Source organism: Apodemus sylvaticus, chromosome 8, assembly GCF_947179515.1.
Source record: "Apodemus sylvaticus chromosome 8, mApoSyl1.1, whole genome shotgun sequence".
Lineage (NCBI taxonomy): Eukaryota > Metazoa > Chordata > Mammalia > Rodentia > Muridae > Apodemus > Apodemus sylvaticus.
The window spans coordinates 68,755,776-68,773,785 of NC_067479.1; positions in this window are offsets into that span (position 1 = coordinate 68,755,776).

An 18,010-nucleotide genomic window follows, 5' to 3' on the forward strand; every position below is an offset into this window, starting at 1 on the left:
CCAAAGAAAGTCAAATAAGCTGTAGGAGTTCTCTGGTAGAGTTTTTTGGGTCACTTAAGAATACTATCCTATCATCTGCAAATAGTGATAGTTTGACTTCTTCCTTTCCAATTTGTATCCCTTTGACTTCCTTATGTTGTCTAATTGCTCTAGCTAGGACTTCAAGAACTATATTGAAAAGATATGGAGAGAGGGGGCAGCCTTGCTAGTCCTTGATTTTAGTGGAACTGCTTCAAGTTTCTCTCCATTTAGTTTGATGCTGGCTACCAGTTTGCTGTATATTGCTTTTACTATGTTTAGATATGGGCCTTGAATTCCTGTTCTTTTTTTTTTTTTTTTTTTTTTTTTTTTTTTTTTGGTTTTGGTTTTTTCGAGACAGGATTTCTCTGTATAGTGCTGGCTGTCCTGGAACTCACTCTGTAGACCAGGCTGGCCTCGAACTCAGAAATCCTCCTGCCTCTGCCTCTGGGATTACAGGCGTGCACCACCACCGCCTGGCTTGAATTCCTGTTCTTTCCAAGGCTTTTAGCATGAAAGGATGCTGAATTTTGTCAAATGCTTTTTCAGCATCTAATTAAATGATCATGTGGTTTTTTTCTTTGAGTTTGTTTATGTAGTGGATAGCATTGACGGATTTCCTCATATTGAACCATCCCTGCATCCCTGGGATGAAGCCATGAAGCCTACTTGATTGTGGTGGATGATCATTTTGATGTGATCTTGGATTCGGTTGGCAAGAATTTTATTGAGTATTTTTGCATTGATATTCATAAGGGAAACTGGCCTGAAATTCTCTTTCTTTGTTGGATCTTTGTGAGGTTTTGGTATCAGCATAATTGTGGCTTCGTAGAACGAGTTGGGTAGTGTTCCTTCTGTTTCTATTTTGTGGAATAGTTTGAAGAGTATTGGTGTTAAGTCTTCTTTGAAGGTCTGGTAGAATTCTGCACTAAAACCATCTGGCCCTGTGCTTTTCCGGAAGATCCTGCTATACCTCTCCTGGGCATATACCCAGAGAATTCCCCAGCATGCAATAAGGATACATGCTCCACTATGTTCCTAGCAGCCTTATTTATAATAGCCAGAAGCTGGAAAGAACCCAGATGCTCCCTGATGGAGGAATGGATACAGAAAATGTGGTATATTTACACAATGGATTACTTCTCAACAATTAAAAACAATGAATTCATGAAATTCTTAGGCAAATGATTGGAACTGGAAAATATCATCCTAAGTAAGGTTAACCCAATCACAAAAGAATACATATGGAATGCAATCGCTGATAAGTGGATATTAATTAGCCCAGAAGCTCTGAATTCTCAAGATACAGTTAGCATATCAAATGATAACCAAGAAGAGGGAAAGAGAGGGCCCTGGTTCTAAAAAGAGTTGATGCAGCATTATAGGGGAGTACGAGGACAGGGAATTGGGAAGGAGGGTGATTGGGAAATGGGCAGAGGGAAGAGGGCTTATGAGACCAATGGGGAGGGGGAAACCTGGAAAGGGGAAAGCATTTGGAATGTAAACAAAGAATATAGAAAATAAAAAAGTAAAAAAATAAAGAAACTCAAATAAGTTGCTTTAGGCCATGGTCTTTTATCACAGCAACAAAAAGGTGACTCTAACTTTTATAACATTCTTCTACCTGCTTTCATCTTGGTTTTCTTTCATTGTCCATCATCTTAGAGTGGAAGTTTAGTCTATTGATTTAAGATCTTTTACCTTTCTTAATATACATGCTTATAAAATCTTAATTTTCATATAATGTAGATATTGACACATTTCTCCCTAGGCTTTGTTCTAGAAATGTGCTAAATCAGTTTGTATGATGTCCTTTATTTTTGCTTATCTGAAAATGTTTTCTGGTTTCCATTTTGATCTCTTTTTTGACCTATTAGGAACGTGCTTTTAGTTGCCATTGCTTGTGAGTTTCTGAAATAGACCTTAGTTTTTTATGCATAACTTCATTCTGTGATGGTCAGACAGTGTCTTTCGTATCCGGCTTGTTCTTCATAGATAATACGTTTGTTTTATGGCCTGGGATGTTTCCAACCCTGGATAACATTTCAAGGAAGAGCAGAGCCACCATTGCTGCTGGGGAGGGGCTCTGTAGATGTCTGATTTGGTTGACATAGAATCTTTTCTAACTCTTCAGATATCTTAGTTATTGTCTAATTGTTCTTGTTTTTGGATATGGGTTATGAAAGAATCTAGCATTGTTGAATTTTTTAATACATCCTTTGCAGTTTCTATAACAAATTGCTAGTCTCTTATTACTTGCATATATATTTATAATTGTAGCTTCTTGGTATATTGACTATTTTATAAAGCAGCCTCCTTTATTGCAACTTTTTTTGTTTTAAAGTTTATTTTGTCAGTTGTAAGAATAGTCATTCATGGGTAATAGTATGGTTCTGATTTGTATTATATAACTTTTTCTACACTTTGATAGCAATAAAGGGAAATATTTATAAAAATGGGGTATTTTCTATATTCAAACATATCTCTTAAAGAAACAGGGTAATTAAAAAAGACAAGAAAGGAAGAGAAAATATAACTTGTAGCTTCCAATTGGATCATGGTATCCTCCACTTAAAGACCTCTATAGAAGCTGTCATTTAGGCAGTAGCACAGTACAACCTCTCAGAAGGCTGGAGGAAAGTGTGTGCTCTTGACCATCCAAGGTAGAAATCAACCACAGAGAATAAGAGATTGTAGCCTACAGTGTCTGCACTTACTATTTACTAAGGTGCTAGTGATTAATGATATACCCCTTTTTAGTTAAAGGTACCCTCATGGCTTGAAGGAGTATATGTCACAAAGTACCTGTTAGCCCAATACCTGTATTTAAGCAATGTTTGGACTATTGATTGGAATCAACCATGCTCCTCACTTGCCAACTCTCAGGCAAATCATTAGCATCCAGTGCAGGATTCGCCTATATGTTCACCACCACATATTAGGAATTGAGCAGTTAAGAATAAAATTAATCAAATCTCACTTGCTGTGAGCTATGATACAATTTGGGCAGCAAACTTCTTCCGATTCTGCTACTTTTGTTTCAAGTATGAGTGGCAGATGCTATGATATTGGAGAACTTTAGTACAACATTTTCTTTAATTAAATTAACTTGCCACTATGCCACTTTCTGGACAGTCGAAGATAGTGTCCAGACGTTGAATTGGAGGAAATGATCCCTTTGTGTCCTAACTTTGGCAACTAAGCATCATCATCCAGGGCCAGAGAACAGAAGGCTTCTGACTGTTGGTCGGAGAGCCCAACTGGGAGGCCTAGTCAGGCAGCTTGTGTAATCCTCTCCAATCAGTTTGGTGTGGATATAGCTGCCATTTAATGTCACTGCTTTGTAAACTGTCTGTCAAAAGTCCATGAAAAATTTATAAAGAAGACCCTGAAGAGAGGGAGCCTGGTTGTCAGTGACAGGGCACATGTATGTAGATGTCCCAGAGCCTGGTAGTAAGTGACAGGGCACATGTATGCAGACATCTTCCCACTTCATTCAATATTTTTGAGATACATACCTATAACTTTTTTCCAAAATTGGCACATTCTTATCATTTTTTTCATTTTTTATTTGATATATTTTTATTTACATTTCAAATGATTTCCCCTTTTCTGGCCCCCCACTCCCCGAAAGTCCCATAAGCCCCCTTTCCTCCCCCTGTTCTCCCACCCACCCCTTCCCACTTCCCTGTTCTGGTTTTGCCCTATACTGCTACACTGAGTCTTTCCAGAACAAGGGGCCACTCCTCCCTTCTTCTTGTACTTCATTTGATGTGTGGATTAGGTTTTGGGTATTCCAGTTTTCTAGGTTAATATCCACTTATTAGTGAGTGCATACCATGATTGATCTTTTGAGACTGGGTTACCTCACTTAGTATGATGTTCTCCAGTTCCATCCATTTGCCTAAGAATTTCATGAGTTCATTGTTTCTAATGGTTGAATAGTACTCCATTGGTATATATACCACATGGTGGTGCATGCCTGTAGGATTTGCTGAAGGAGGCAGAGGCAGGAGGCCGGCCTGGGCCTGGGATACACATTCTTATCATTTTTAAGGTGCTAAAAAGGCTTTGATCCCAGCACTTTAAAGGCAGAGACAAGTGGATCTTTGTGAATTTGAGGCCATCTTGGTCTACCTAATGAGTTCTAAGATAACCAAGGCTACATAGTGAGACCCTGTCTGGAAAAACCCAAAATACCACCAACAACAACAACTACAAAAAAGACATCTTTTTTCTTAAACAACAATGTTAATGTTATGATAGCTCCTGTTGTTTGTCTATTTGTTGTTTTCTGGTGTTGGTGATAGAACATAGAGATTCATACATTCTAAGCAAATGTTCTATCACTGAGCTATATACCCAGACCAGTAGTCTCTTATTCCTCTATCAGAGGAAGGATGCTTTGAGATGATGGCTGTTTTTAGGCAACTTTCAACAGAAAATAGCTGTAAATGACCTATCAGTGGGTGTTCTGATCCTGATGCTGGGAATCATGGAGGTTCTGAAGTTCTCCATTAGAATATTAGATTCTGGACATCCAGTGGACAAAGAGAAAGGACATTCATGATGCTGGAAGAGGCCAGCCCTGGCAATGGATCCACTGTGACTGGTCAGACTTCAGTTGTAGTTTAGTTATGTTCTCCAGGAAGAAAGGAAGGAAAAATGTGCTCAACCACCTAGTGTTCTTTCTTTAATTAACTTTTAGAGAAGAATGAGAGAAAACCTTGATATTATTGGATATGAACTTAAATAAGAGAATTCTATCTCGACATGAAAATTATCATCTATTAACCAAAATAATTTCCTTGATTTAAAAATCATTTGTGTAGAACCAGCTCCACAGTGAGAGAGGATCACTATGCGTTCATTATAAGGACCATTTCTGCAGGGGTCGCTCTGTAGGTCCTTACGGTCATTTGATATGGCCTCTCATTTCTTCTATTTCAAAATACATTTATTTTTATGTTTAAAAGACATAGTAAAATAAATAGTGTAAGCATTACAGCTAGGACAATAAAGGCTTCCCCACGGGAGTGTTACAGCTCTGCTTTGACTGCTGCAGGGGAAGAGTTCCCCAATACAAGTTTAACAGTTCAGCTCAGGCAGGGGATATCTCCCAGGTGATACTGCAGAAGGAGGAACTTTCTCCAGTGACAGCTCTGTTCCTAGACATATCCTGGCAATCAGGAGCCAAGGAATACTGAATACCACGAGGTCACAACCATCATACAACAAACCTCACACAAAACATTTATTGCAAGGGAAAATCCCAGGAGCATTTTTCCCTGCAGCAGAGAACTGAGCAGAAGGCAGGGTTTTATATGAGGTTTCTTGGGGATGGGGGTTGGGAGTTGGGAGGTAAGAGAAGGTGAGCAGGTAGTGACCGGTGGGGGTGTTGCTTTCTTTCCAAGGTGGGGTGCGTTCCAGGATGAGGATTGGTGGGATTTCAATTCCTGAGCTTGGGTGAGCTCAAGGATTGGTCGGTTTTCCTGTTCAGGGATTGGTGGCTTTCTGTGGCAAGCTCAGGGATTGGTAGGATTCTGTTTATTAGCCCTGGTCTCGAGCTTGGGGTCAAGACTATGCCAATGTGTTAGCTCCATGGCTCTTGGTCAAGTCAGGGTCAGGGTGGTTTTCTGTTGCCCTTTTATCCTATACATAGAAATATTTCCATGATAAGTGGACACTCTGGTTAGATGCAATTTCAGTGCTGACTTTTGATGCCACATATTTCCTCATATGTGGATCATAGCACCAAGTATTTAGATGCAAGTGCATAGAGGGAGTAGCTGCAGAAACATGGGGAACAAAGGGAACCATGGGGACAGTGATGGGGTTGGGTAACAGAGCACTACAGAGCAGAAGAGCAGGACACAGCTTCTCTGAAAGGGAAAATGGAAAAAGAGTTGGGGGAACTTGTGTGGTGAGGGAGAGGAAAGGCACAGAGGTGGAGAGGGGAATAGATAACACTGACGTTGTTTGCAAAAGCAATATTGTGTGTGTGTGTGTGTGTGTGTGTGTGTGTGTGTGTGTGTAATGGAGGTTATCCCATTAAGGGTGGTAATGTTGTTCCCTGAAACCATAGACAACAGCCCCAGTATCAGGTATGAGACACCTTTTGGATTGTTGGTCAGGGGAACCCTAGAGATCCCCCCCCCCCCAAACGATCGGTAACTGTCACTGCTCTTAGCACCTCCAGGAAAAGAAGGTAAGATAGTCCCAAGGATGTAATAGTGACATTTATATTGTGGGGGTAACAAGCATCTCTTTAACTCGACTTAAGGCCCACTTACTAGGAGGTAATTCATGCCTGGCACTGTAAACAGAGCCAACTCGCCATGGCTGGTGAGGCCATGGAACCTAGAGGAGAACCTACGATTGCCACGCTCCCAAACCAGCACATTCCTAACTACATTCTAAATGCTGATGCTTACACACAGTTGAGTGTAGCTCTCAAACTTCCTCTTTGCAGCAGTCAGAGATCAATAGAGAAAGCCACAACTGGTCAGAAAGTAGAGATCGGCCAGTCATAAAGTACTTGTCCCAGTTCATGCATTTACAACAGAACCGCGACACATAAGGCTCAGAGAACATTGCAGGAGATTCACAGGAAGACTGGATTGTGAGAGCCAGAGGACCAGAACACCTGCTGCAAAGTAGTTTCTTCTTAAAAATGTTTTGTTGTTGTCATTTTGGATTTTTTTTTGCTTTGTTTTTTTTTTTTTGTGTGTGTGTGTGTGTGTGTGTGTGCTTGTGCTTTTCTTTTTTAATAGGAACCAGGGGTGGTGTAGATGAGGAAGCAGAGGTCTATCTGGGTGGAGTGGAGGTTACTGTGATAAGATACAATGCATAAAAATCTAAAAAATTAATAAAATATATACTTTATTTTTAAAAAGAAAGGTTTCTAAGCTCAACTCCAAATGGATCAAGGACCTCCGCATAAAACCAGACACTATGAAGCTAATAGAAAAGAAACTGGGGAAGACCCTTGAGGACATCGGTACAGGGGGAAAGTTCCTGAACAGAACACCAGTAGCATATGCTCTAAGATCAAGAATTAACAAATGGGACTTCATAAAATTACAAAGTTTCTGTAAAGCAAAGGACACCATCAAAAGAACAAATTGGCAACCAACAAATTGGGAAAAGATCTTCACCAATCCTACATCAGATAGAGGGCGAATATCTAATATATACAAAGAACTCAAGAAATTAGACCCCAGAAAACCAAATAACCCTATTAAAAATGGGGTGCAGAGTTAAACAAAGAATTCTCACCTGAAGAACTTCAGATGGCAGAGAAACATCTTAAAAAATGCACAACTTCATTAGTCATCAGGGAAATGCAAATCAAAACAACCCTGAGATTTCACCTTACATCAGTCAGAATGGCTAAGATTAAAAACTCAGGGGACAGCAGGTGTTGGTGAGGATGTGGAGAAAGAGGAACACTCCTCCACTGCTGGTGGGGTTGCAAATTGGTACAATGACCCTGGAAATCAGTCTGGCGGTTCCTCAGAAAACTGGACACGTCACTTCCAAAAGATCCTGCTATACTACTCCTGGGCATATACCCAGAGGACTCCCCAGCATGTAATAAGGATATATGCTCCACTATGTTCATAGCAGCCCTATTTATAATAGCCAGAAGCTGGAACGGACCCAGGTATCCCTCAAGAGAAGAATGGATGCAAAAAATGTGGGATATATACACAATGGAGTACTATTCAGCCATTAGAAACAATGAATTCATGAAATTCTTAGACAAATGGATGGAGCTGGAGAACATCATACTAAACGAGGTAACCCAGTCTCAAAAGATCAATCATGGTATGCACCCACTAATAAGTAGATGTTAGCCTGGAAAACTGGAATACCCAAAACATAATCCACACATCAAATGAAGTACAAGAAGAACAGAGGAGTGACCCCTGGTTCTGGAAAGACTCAGTGTAGCAGTATAGGGCAAAACCAGAACAGGGATGTAGAAAGGGGTGGGTGGGAGAACAGGAGGAGGGGAGAGGGTTATGTGACTTTCGGGGAGTGGGGGACCAGAAAAGGGAAAATCATTTGAAATGTAAATAAAAAATATATCGAATAAAATAAAATAAAATAAAGAAAAAAAGAAATGTAAATAAAGAAAATATCCTTAAAAAAAAGAAAGAAAGGTATCTGATTCTTGTCTGATACCTTCGAGAACAAATAAAAATCCTTTTGTCTGTGTTAATGCTAGACCACACATCCCCTGGAGAAATTACTTTTGCTTTCTAACTTGTCTCTTTCCCTTCTTCCCCTTCCTTCTTTTCTCCCTCTTTCCTGGTCTTCCTTTTTCAAAACCACTAAATTGGGCAACTTATATAGAATAAATAAAAAAACCTCAACTTTTTATATAATTAAATTTTGTCAAATCTTAGAATTATCAAGATGGTAGCAAGAAAACATCAACTAAAATGGAACATTCATTTGGTTTATGATTTTGTAAAACTTCTCATTATCACATAAAAATAGAGCAAGCATTTTGTTGAGGTAATTATAAATTGGAAAATAACATCAAAAATAGCTACATATTCTTGAGATGAATATCAGGAATAACATAGAATCTCAGATTAATAAAATAATGGTAATTTATCTAAAGATATATTTCATATTTTTCTGTTATTGAACAAAAGGAAACTATTTGAAAGCTTATACATCATAATTGCTTTGACACTCTTAATGACATGCAAAAATGATGATTATATACATCACAGGCTATATTTTGATGAAGCAAAAACCAAGTTGTTTTTGATTAATTTTTATAATGCAATTATAAAATGAATTTAACGTTAGACCACAGTGTTAAAACAAAACAAAACAAAGCAAGCAAACAAACAAAATCCCAAAACAAACAGAAGTTGTTGATAGTAAATGAATTTAGAAAGAATACAGAGACCAAGCTTGTCATGCATGCTCTGTTTTGAATAGGTTTCCAGTTAATGCTGAGCTATGAAGATCATATGATAATGGTGGCTTTAGTTTCCTCCTATGATTTTATTGGTGTTACCTTACTAAACGGTTCCTTTAAAATAACCACACAGAAAGCTAGTCACCTCTGATTCCAGGTTCCGTGTATAATTACATCTGAAATAACTATAATGACCTCAACATCACATAAATGATGTCATTTAAGATTATCTATAAAAAGCCTATGTCAGGTCACTAAATTCCTGAAAATCTAACTGCTGAACAAAATCCTTCCTTGTAAAAACAGTGTCATAGACAGGAGTAGTAAAGTTGGATAATTCTGTAAGAGAGAACTCATGTCTGCCTTAAGTGAACAACTCTAAGAGCAAAAGCCAACTTGAATTATCAGTTAGAAAAACAAGAACAAAAAAAAATCACATAAATCCACCTCCAAGTGACCATTCTGTGAATAATGATTGCAAATTCGGGGGTGAGAGTCAGTGAGGTAGGAGCCAGGACATATGGCACTATGGGAAGAAACACTTCTAGATATGCGGGGCAGTGGAGAACATTGTCTCTCAGGTGGCACAGGATGCTTATGCATGCATGTATTGCTTCTGCTTGATGCTTGACCTGCTCAGCACCTGGACAGTCCTCTCAGTCTCCCACAGTCCCTCAGCCTTTGTCAGTGGTGCTGGTGAGTCACTCTCCTTGTTGCTATAACAAAATGCCCTATAGAAGCAGCGCAAATGCAGAGGGTCTATGTGGGCTTGCAGTTTCAACCCCTCACAGCAGGGAAACCAGGTGGAGCTCACCACAGTAGGAGCTGGGCTGCTTTCTTGGCATCTTGGGGGATTAGAAGCAGACAGAGCTCTAGACTAGAATTACAGATAGGTAACTGAAGAATACTATCCAAAGTTCACCCCTGGAAACCAAACTCCATCATCTAGGGCCTGTTTTCCAAAGGATTTAGCATTAGCTGAGAATCAAGTATTCAAACATTGTACATGAAAACTACATTGTAAGGTGTTAGGCTATTTTGATCATGGAGTGCTCTATGAAGTATGTAACTTTGTAGTTGTGTTACGTAATCACAGCCACATATGGTCCCACCCAAAATGCCTGTTTCCAAGTCATACATTTGGGGAAAATACCAAAGTATTGTTTCCTGGCATTAAAATTCTCTGGTACCCAGTAAATCTTAGTCAATAAAAATGGTAAAGCTCATAAACAGTTCCAATAGAGAGAGTGCTGTATAGCTCCCTGCTTAATAAGCTATCTGTCTTAGTTCGTGTGCTCTTAGCCACTGACAAATAGTTATGGGAGGAAATGTTCTTACAAATAGTACAGGTGTTCTTAGAAAAACATCTGGATTTAAAACTAAAAGTTGTTAAGCAAAATTTGTCCAGACTTGGGAAAGATGGCCTGGCAGAATCTGCAGAAACTAAACTGGAGAAAGCTAGACAAATACTGTCAGAAGAAATGGCCGTGCCTGAATAGTCTAGCATTAACAGATAACTGAATTAGGAAGCTTGGCAAAACAGGAAGGGCCAGAACTCATCCCTGGGGGTGGGGACTGTTTAGGGAGCACCCAGAAGGCGGCTGGGACCCAGAGGCTCAGCAAACTTTGTATTTCCGTAAAGGGAAAGTTTGGAGAGTAGAAAGAGGAAGGAAGGCCAGACAAGGTGCATACAGTAGCAAAAGTAGAGGGAGGAGGACTGCCATGAAAGCCCTGTCTTGGGTGGCATTTCATAAAGACCCCTGTGCACTAGTGGCATGATGGCCTGAGGCCATTGGTGACACCCATTCTTAGGAAGACTCAAAACAAGTGTCCCAGAAATGCATGCTGAAACCTTCCCAGAAGAATACTGTGAGGAAGAAACTGAACTGGAAATGCTCAGCAGCCAGTGAGGTAAGACCCTGACTGGAACTAGAGGCTATAGAAGAACTTAGACACGGGTTGTAAGCAGCACGGTGCACATCTGGAAGGACTGCACTGGAGAAGACTAGAATCTACAGCCAGAAACCTAAGAGACATACCAGAGACTTGATCTGTGTTGCTGCCTCCAGTCTCTAGAAGTCAGGCTTCCAAAGGATGGCCTGCAGTGAGAGCAGCATTGCAAAAGGATTCCTGAAGGACAGGTAAAGGGTATTTCAGCAAAGAAACGACCAAGGGTACAGCAGGCTCCTGGAAACCACTGAAAGCCAAGAGTGTTGAGTGCTAAGCCAGCAATCAGGCCAGAGTACGTCCACACTCAGCGTTTCAGTCACCCAGCCTCCTTCAGATTATTTCTCTCAGTACCTAGTTGTCATCCAATGAGCTGGATCTGTGCTGCTCCTCTCTTGTCTTCTCTTTCACTCCTCTTCCCCCACCTCTTTCTCCATCTTTCATTGTCTTTGTCCAAAGCACATTGGCTGGCCTGGCTTGTGAGGTCTTCATGTCTCTTCTGAGAGCTGGGTCTGTTCTCTTTCTGATTGAGCTGCTTTCCCTTTCTTTGACTTTAACTTCAGTCAAAATTGCCTCCTCTCCCTCCTGCATGTCCCCATGGCTCCCTTTCTCTATTTGTATTTTCCACTTTGGCTTTCTCTCAGCCAACATAGATGGGTAGTCTTTCTCCTCTGCTTATCCTTTGTACTTATCCTCGGCACACTGCGCTGCTCATTCACATCCTCCGTGGCTAGCTGGGAGGGATGATTATTCTTTATCTGACCATGACTATGCTTTCCCACCAGGGCTACCCTCTATGGTGATTTTTTAGTAGGCAGATTTCTACTCTCAGAGGACTGCCCTGAACACCAGTCTACCAGAGAAAAATGGCATCTCCCCCTGACTGTAGCCAGGTCCTTCTTAAATACTTCTGCTGAAAGAGTAAGATGAGGTAAATGGGGGAAAAATCCAACCAGTTCCTTAACCCCAGATGCAATAGTCCCAACACAAAAATATAAAAGCATGAAAATCCAAGACAACATGGCTTCAGAAATTCCCATTCCTGCAGTCAGACTCTAATGAGAGGGAACGAGATGGCATCCCCAGTGATTTCAAAGAAATGTTTATGAAGTGTTTGTTTTTAAAACAGTGAATTCCAAAGAGAGCACAAACACTTGGAAAAAATAAGGAAGCCAATGTGCTGTATAAAAGTGGAATTCAAAAAGAAGAGGTAGAAATATGGAAGGAAAGGCAAACTGAAAACAAAACAAAACAAAACAAAAAACCAATAAATCAAATAACATGTTCCTGGGTTCAGACTCCAGCACCAAAGGACAGAGGCAAATGTGGCCATCCTTTTCTGTAATGTCAGCAATGTACAGATGGAGACAGGATCACTAGGGCTGGCTGGCTGCCAACCAGCCAAAAACCATGCACGCTCTAGGTTTGAGGAGAGACCCCACTTCAGTAAAGCATAAGCAAAGGAATTCGACATTCGGACCTCTCTAGTTTCCACTCACATGCACTCACAGGTATGCCTATGTAGATACACGGCAGACATGTACACTACACTGACACATGTACATGAAAGGAGGAAAAACATCGCCATGGGAATCCTCACCAATGTTCACAGGACACACAGAATATCAGGGCCCCAAGGTCTGAGAGATAACATTAAGTGATCAGATCTTAAGTGAATGGTTGGCAGAGAACAATTTCAGGTGAAACAGAGAGACCATTTTCAGAAAAATCAGAGAAAATTCCCCAGATCAAGGAAACGAGATTGCCATGCAGGTGCAGCTAGAAGACCAAAGAACCAAGGCTGTAAAACAATGTTCTGCATCCCAGTATATGCAACTTTTCTCAACTGCTTATGTCGATGCTGGAGATTCAAACTGGGATCCTCCGGCTTGCCGAGCAAATGCTTTTATTCACTGAACTATCTTTCTAGATTTATTTGATTTTTAAATTACGTATTTTGTATCATTTGAGATTTCATACATGCTATGTGTTTTTTTTATAAAAGCCACCTCAACAGTCCCTCCGTTTCATTTGTTCCTCATTTCTGCATAGCTCTCCCCTCTCAAGTTCATGTGCTTCTTTATTAAAAATAGATTTTCTTTCATATGATTATTCTAATTAGTTACCCCTCCCCCAGCTCCTCCCTGATCCTCCCACTCCCCTCCCCACCAAATCTATATTCTCTCTTTTCATAGAGTGCTCAGAACTCTATACCTTCGTGGTCTCTTCATGTTTACCTGTTTGGGGAGAGTGTATTAACTGCCATTTACTTAGAGGGCAGTTTATTTATATGATCATTTATCAAAATAATAGAATCAAGTTTTCCTTCTCTGACTTGGCCAGTCACAAACCTGGACTTAGCTAAGAGTACCAGGCATGAGTTCCATCTTGGGAAGTGGGTCTTCTTCCAATCAGAAAGCTGTTAGTTGCTCCTACAGCAAGTGGTTTTCATGCCTCTATTGGACCAAGGAACATACTTCAGCAGGCCATGTTGTTACGGTAGCTCTCCAGGTTCACGGCTGCAAATGACCGCTGGTTTGTTTGCTCTCCCAGGAGCTTGTATAGAATCTCCCAACACTTTGAAAACTGGATTTAGTCTCAATAAGTAGGCATTCATTTAATCCTTCACTCCAGTGGTGGATCCAGAAACACAATCAGCTCAAGGCCAACCTAGTTTGCTTGGGAGAGCTCAAGGCCAGCATGGTTCCCTCAGAAATGAAACAACAGCAAAATATTAGGAATGATTCTGAGCTGGAGATGTAGCTGAGAGTGTAGTGCCCTTGCCTAGAGTGTATGGGAGACAGAGCTGAATACAAAGGTTTGCAAAATAAAACAATTCTTTATAGTTATAAAATAATACACCTGCATCTCCCACATCCATAGGCAGGGTGCCAAGGAGTGTGTGGCCAAATTACCTGAACATCTTAGCAAGACTTATAAGGCTTGTTATTATTTTTCATTTTTAGTAATCTGATATATTTTTAAATCTCTATCATATATCTATCTTTATGCCTATCTACCACTATCTATCTATCTGCCTATCTATCTATCCATCTACCTCTATCTATCTATCTATCTATCTATCTATCTATCTATCTATCTAATCTATCTCTCTCTCCTTCCATTCATCCATCCATCTATTTGGGGTGAGGGTACACATGACACAGCATATATATATGGATCTCTCCATCAATCATATGGAACCCAGGGATTAAACCCAGGTTGCTATTTTGGCAGCAAGTGCCTTCAACCCCTGGCCATCTCATCGATCCATCCCTCAAATGGTAGAAAAGGCCATTCTGATAACCCTGTGTCATCATAGTTTAACTTAAAATTATAGAGTCTAGCTTCCGGTCTCCACCTCTGGATTGGGAACAGCATGGGCCACAGCGCCCCATCTCCAGGCAGTGCAAAAGGTCAGCTGTGCACCTGGAGGCCGGCTGCAAGGAGGCAGCTTGCACTGGTGTGTCTGTCTGGCCCAGCAGAGCGGAGGATCCAGTTCAGAGGCCTCTGGCGGGAGCATTCCGGTCTCCACCTCTGGATCAGAAACACCCTGGACCACTGTGCTCCATCTCCAGGCAGTACAGAAGGCCAGCTGTGCACCCTGCGGCTGGCTGCGAGGAGGCAGCTTGCACCGGTGAGTCCTGCGTTGACAACAAGACCAACTAACACCAGTGAGAACTAGATGGCAAAAGGCAAATGTAGGAACATTATTAACAGAAATAAAGGCAATATAGCAGCATCTGAAACCAATTCTCCATTAACAGCAAGTCTTGGATACCCCAACACACTAGAAAAACAAGATTTGGATTTAAAAATCACTGGTTATGATGCTGTTACAGGAACACATGAAGGATATAAATAAATCTCGTAAAGAAACTCAGGAGAAAATGGATCAAAAGTTAAAAGCCTTTACAAGGGAAACACAAAAATCATTAAAAGAAATTCAGGAGAATATGGGTCAAAAGATAGAAGCCAATAAGGAGGAAATGCAAAAATCACTTAAAGAAATACAGGAGAACTTTAGTCAACAGGCTGAGGTCATGAAAGGGAAAAAACACAAAAATCTCTTAAAGAATTACAGGAAAACACAAACAAGCAAGAGAAGGAGCTGAGCAAAACCATCTAGGATCTAAAAACAGAAGTAGAAACAACTAAGAAATCACAAAGGGAGACAACTTTGGAGATAGAAAACCTTGGGAAGAAATCAGGGGCCATAGATGCAAATAACAACAGAATATAAGAAATAGAAGAAAGAATCTCAGATGCCGAAGATATCATAGAAACCATGGAAAGAACGGTCAAAGAAAATGCAAAATGCAAAAAGCTTGTAACCCAAAACATCCAGGAAATCCAGAACAAAATGAGAAGGCCAAACCTAAGGATTATAGGCATAGATGAGGCTGAAGATTTACAACTTAACCAGCAAATATCTTCAATAAAATTATGGAAGAAAACTTCCCTAATCTAAAGAGAGAGATGCCCATGAATATACAAGAAGCCTACAGAACTCCAAACAGACTGGACCAGAACAGAAATACCTCCCATCACATGATAACAAAACCCCAAATATATTAAACAAAGAAAGAATATTAAAGGCAGTAAGAGAAAAAGGCCAAGTAACATAAAGAAAGACCTATCAGAATCACACCAGACTTCTCACCAGAGACTATGAAAGCTAGAAGATCCTGGGCAGATCTCATGAAGACTCTAAGAGAACACAAATGCCAGCCAAAACTACTATACCTGGCAAAACTCTCAATCACCATAGATGGAGAAACCAAGATATTCCATGACAAAACCAAGTTTACCCAATATCTTACCACAAACCCAGCCCTACAAAGGATAATAGAAGGAAAACATCAATACAAGGAGGGAAACTTCACCCTGGAAAAGGCAAGAGAGTAACCTTTCATCAAACCCAAAAGAAGATAACTAATCAAATATAAAAAATAACATAAAAATGACAGGAAGTAATAATCACTATTCCTTAATATCTCTTAACATCAACGGGCTCAATTCCCCAAGAAAAAGACATAGACTAACGGACTGGATACATAAACAGGACCCTACATTTTGCTGCATACAGGAAACACACCTCAGTGTCAAAGACAAACACTACCTTAGAATAAAAGGCTGGAAGACAATTTTACAAGCAAATGCTCTTAGGAAACAAGCTGGAGTAGCCATTCTAATATCAGACAAAATTGACTTTCAACGTAAAGTCATCAAAAGAGACACAGAGGGACACTTCTTGCTGGTCAAAGAAAAAACACACCAAGAAGAACTCTCAATCCTGAACATCTATGCTCCAAATGCAAAGGCACCCTCATTCATAAAAGAAACTTTACTAATGCAGACACTACAACTAACACAATAATTGTGGGTGACTTCAACACTGCACTTTCCTCAATGGACTGATCAGGAAAACAGAAACTAACAGGGACACAGTGAAACTAATTGAAGCTTTGGACCAATTAGATTTTACAGATATATAAAGAACATTTCACCCTAAAGCAAAAGAATATACCTTTTTCTCAGCACCTCATGGTACCTTCTCCAAAATCGACCATATAATTGGTCACAAGACAGACCTCAACAAATATAAGAAGATGGAAATAATCCCATGCCTCCTATCAAATCACCATGGAGTGAAAGTGGTCTTTAATAGCAACAAAAACAACAGAAAGCACACATACACATGGAAACTGAACAATAATCTACTCAATGATACCTTGGTCAAGGAAGAAATAAAGAAAGAAATATAAGACCTTTTAGAATTTAATGAAAATGAAGACACAACATACCCAAATCTATGGGACACAATGAAAGCAGTGCTAAGAGGAAAACTCATAGCCCTGAGTGCCTCCAAAAAGAAAATGGAGAGAGCATACACTGGTAGCTTAATGACACACCTGAAAGCCCTTGGAACAAAAAGAAGCTAATTCACCCAGGATGAGTAGAAGGCAGGAAATCATCAAACTCAGGGCTGAAATCAATCAAGTAGAAACAAAGAGAACCATACAAAGAATCAACAAAACCAGGAGCTGATTTTTTGAGAAAATCAACAAGATAGATAAACCCTTAGCCAGACTAACCAAAGAGCACAGAGACAATATGCAGATTAACAAAATTAGAAATGAAAAGGGAGATATAACAACAGAAACTGAGGAAATTTAAAAAAATCATCAGATCCTACTATAAAGGCCTATACTCAACACAACTGGAGAATCTGGAGGAAATGGACAATTTCCTAGACAGATATCAAACACTAAAATTAAATCAGGATCAAATAGAGCATCTAAATAGTCCCATAACCCCTAAACAAATAAAAGGGGGTCATAGAAAGTCTCACAACCAAAAAAAGCATGGGACCAGATGGCTTCAGTGCAGAATTCTGTCAGACTTTCAAAGAAGACCTAAGACCAATACTCTTCAAACTGTTCCACAAAATAGAAACAGAAGGAATACTACCCAGCTCGTTCTACAAAGCCACAATTACGCTGATACCCAAACCACACAAAGATCCAACAAAGAAAGAGAACTTCAGGCCAATTTCCCTTATGAATATCGATGCAAAAATACTAAATAAAATTCTTGCCAACCGAATCCAAGATCACATCAAAACAATCATCCACCACGATCAAGTGGGCTTCATCGCAGGGATGCAGGGATGGTTCAATATAAGGAAATCCATCAATGCAATCCACTACATAAACAAACTCAAAGAAAAAAACCATATGATCATTTCATTAGATGCTGAAAAAGCATTTGACAAAATTCAGCACCCTTTCATGCTAAAAGTCTTGGAAAGAACAGGAATTCAAGGCCCATACCTAAACATAGTTAAAGCAATATACAGCAAACCATATAGCCATATATAGTAGCCATAGTAGCCAACATCAAACTAAATGGAGAGAAACTTGAAGCAATCCCACTAAAATCAGGGACTAGACAAGGCTGCCCTCTCTGTCCATATCTTTTCAATATAGTACTCGAAGTTCTAGCTAGAGCAATTACATAACATAAAGAGGTCAAGGGGACAAATTGGAAAGGAAGAAGTCAAATTATCACTATTTGCAGATGATATGATAGTATACT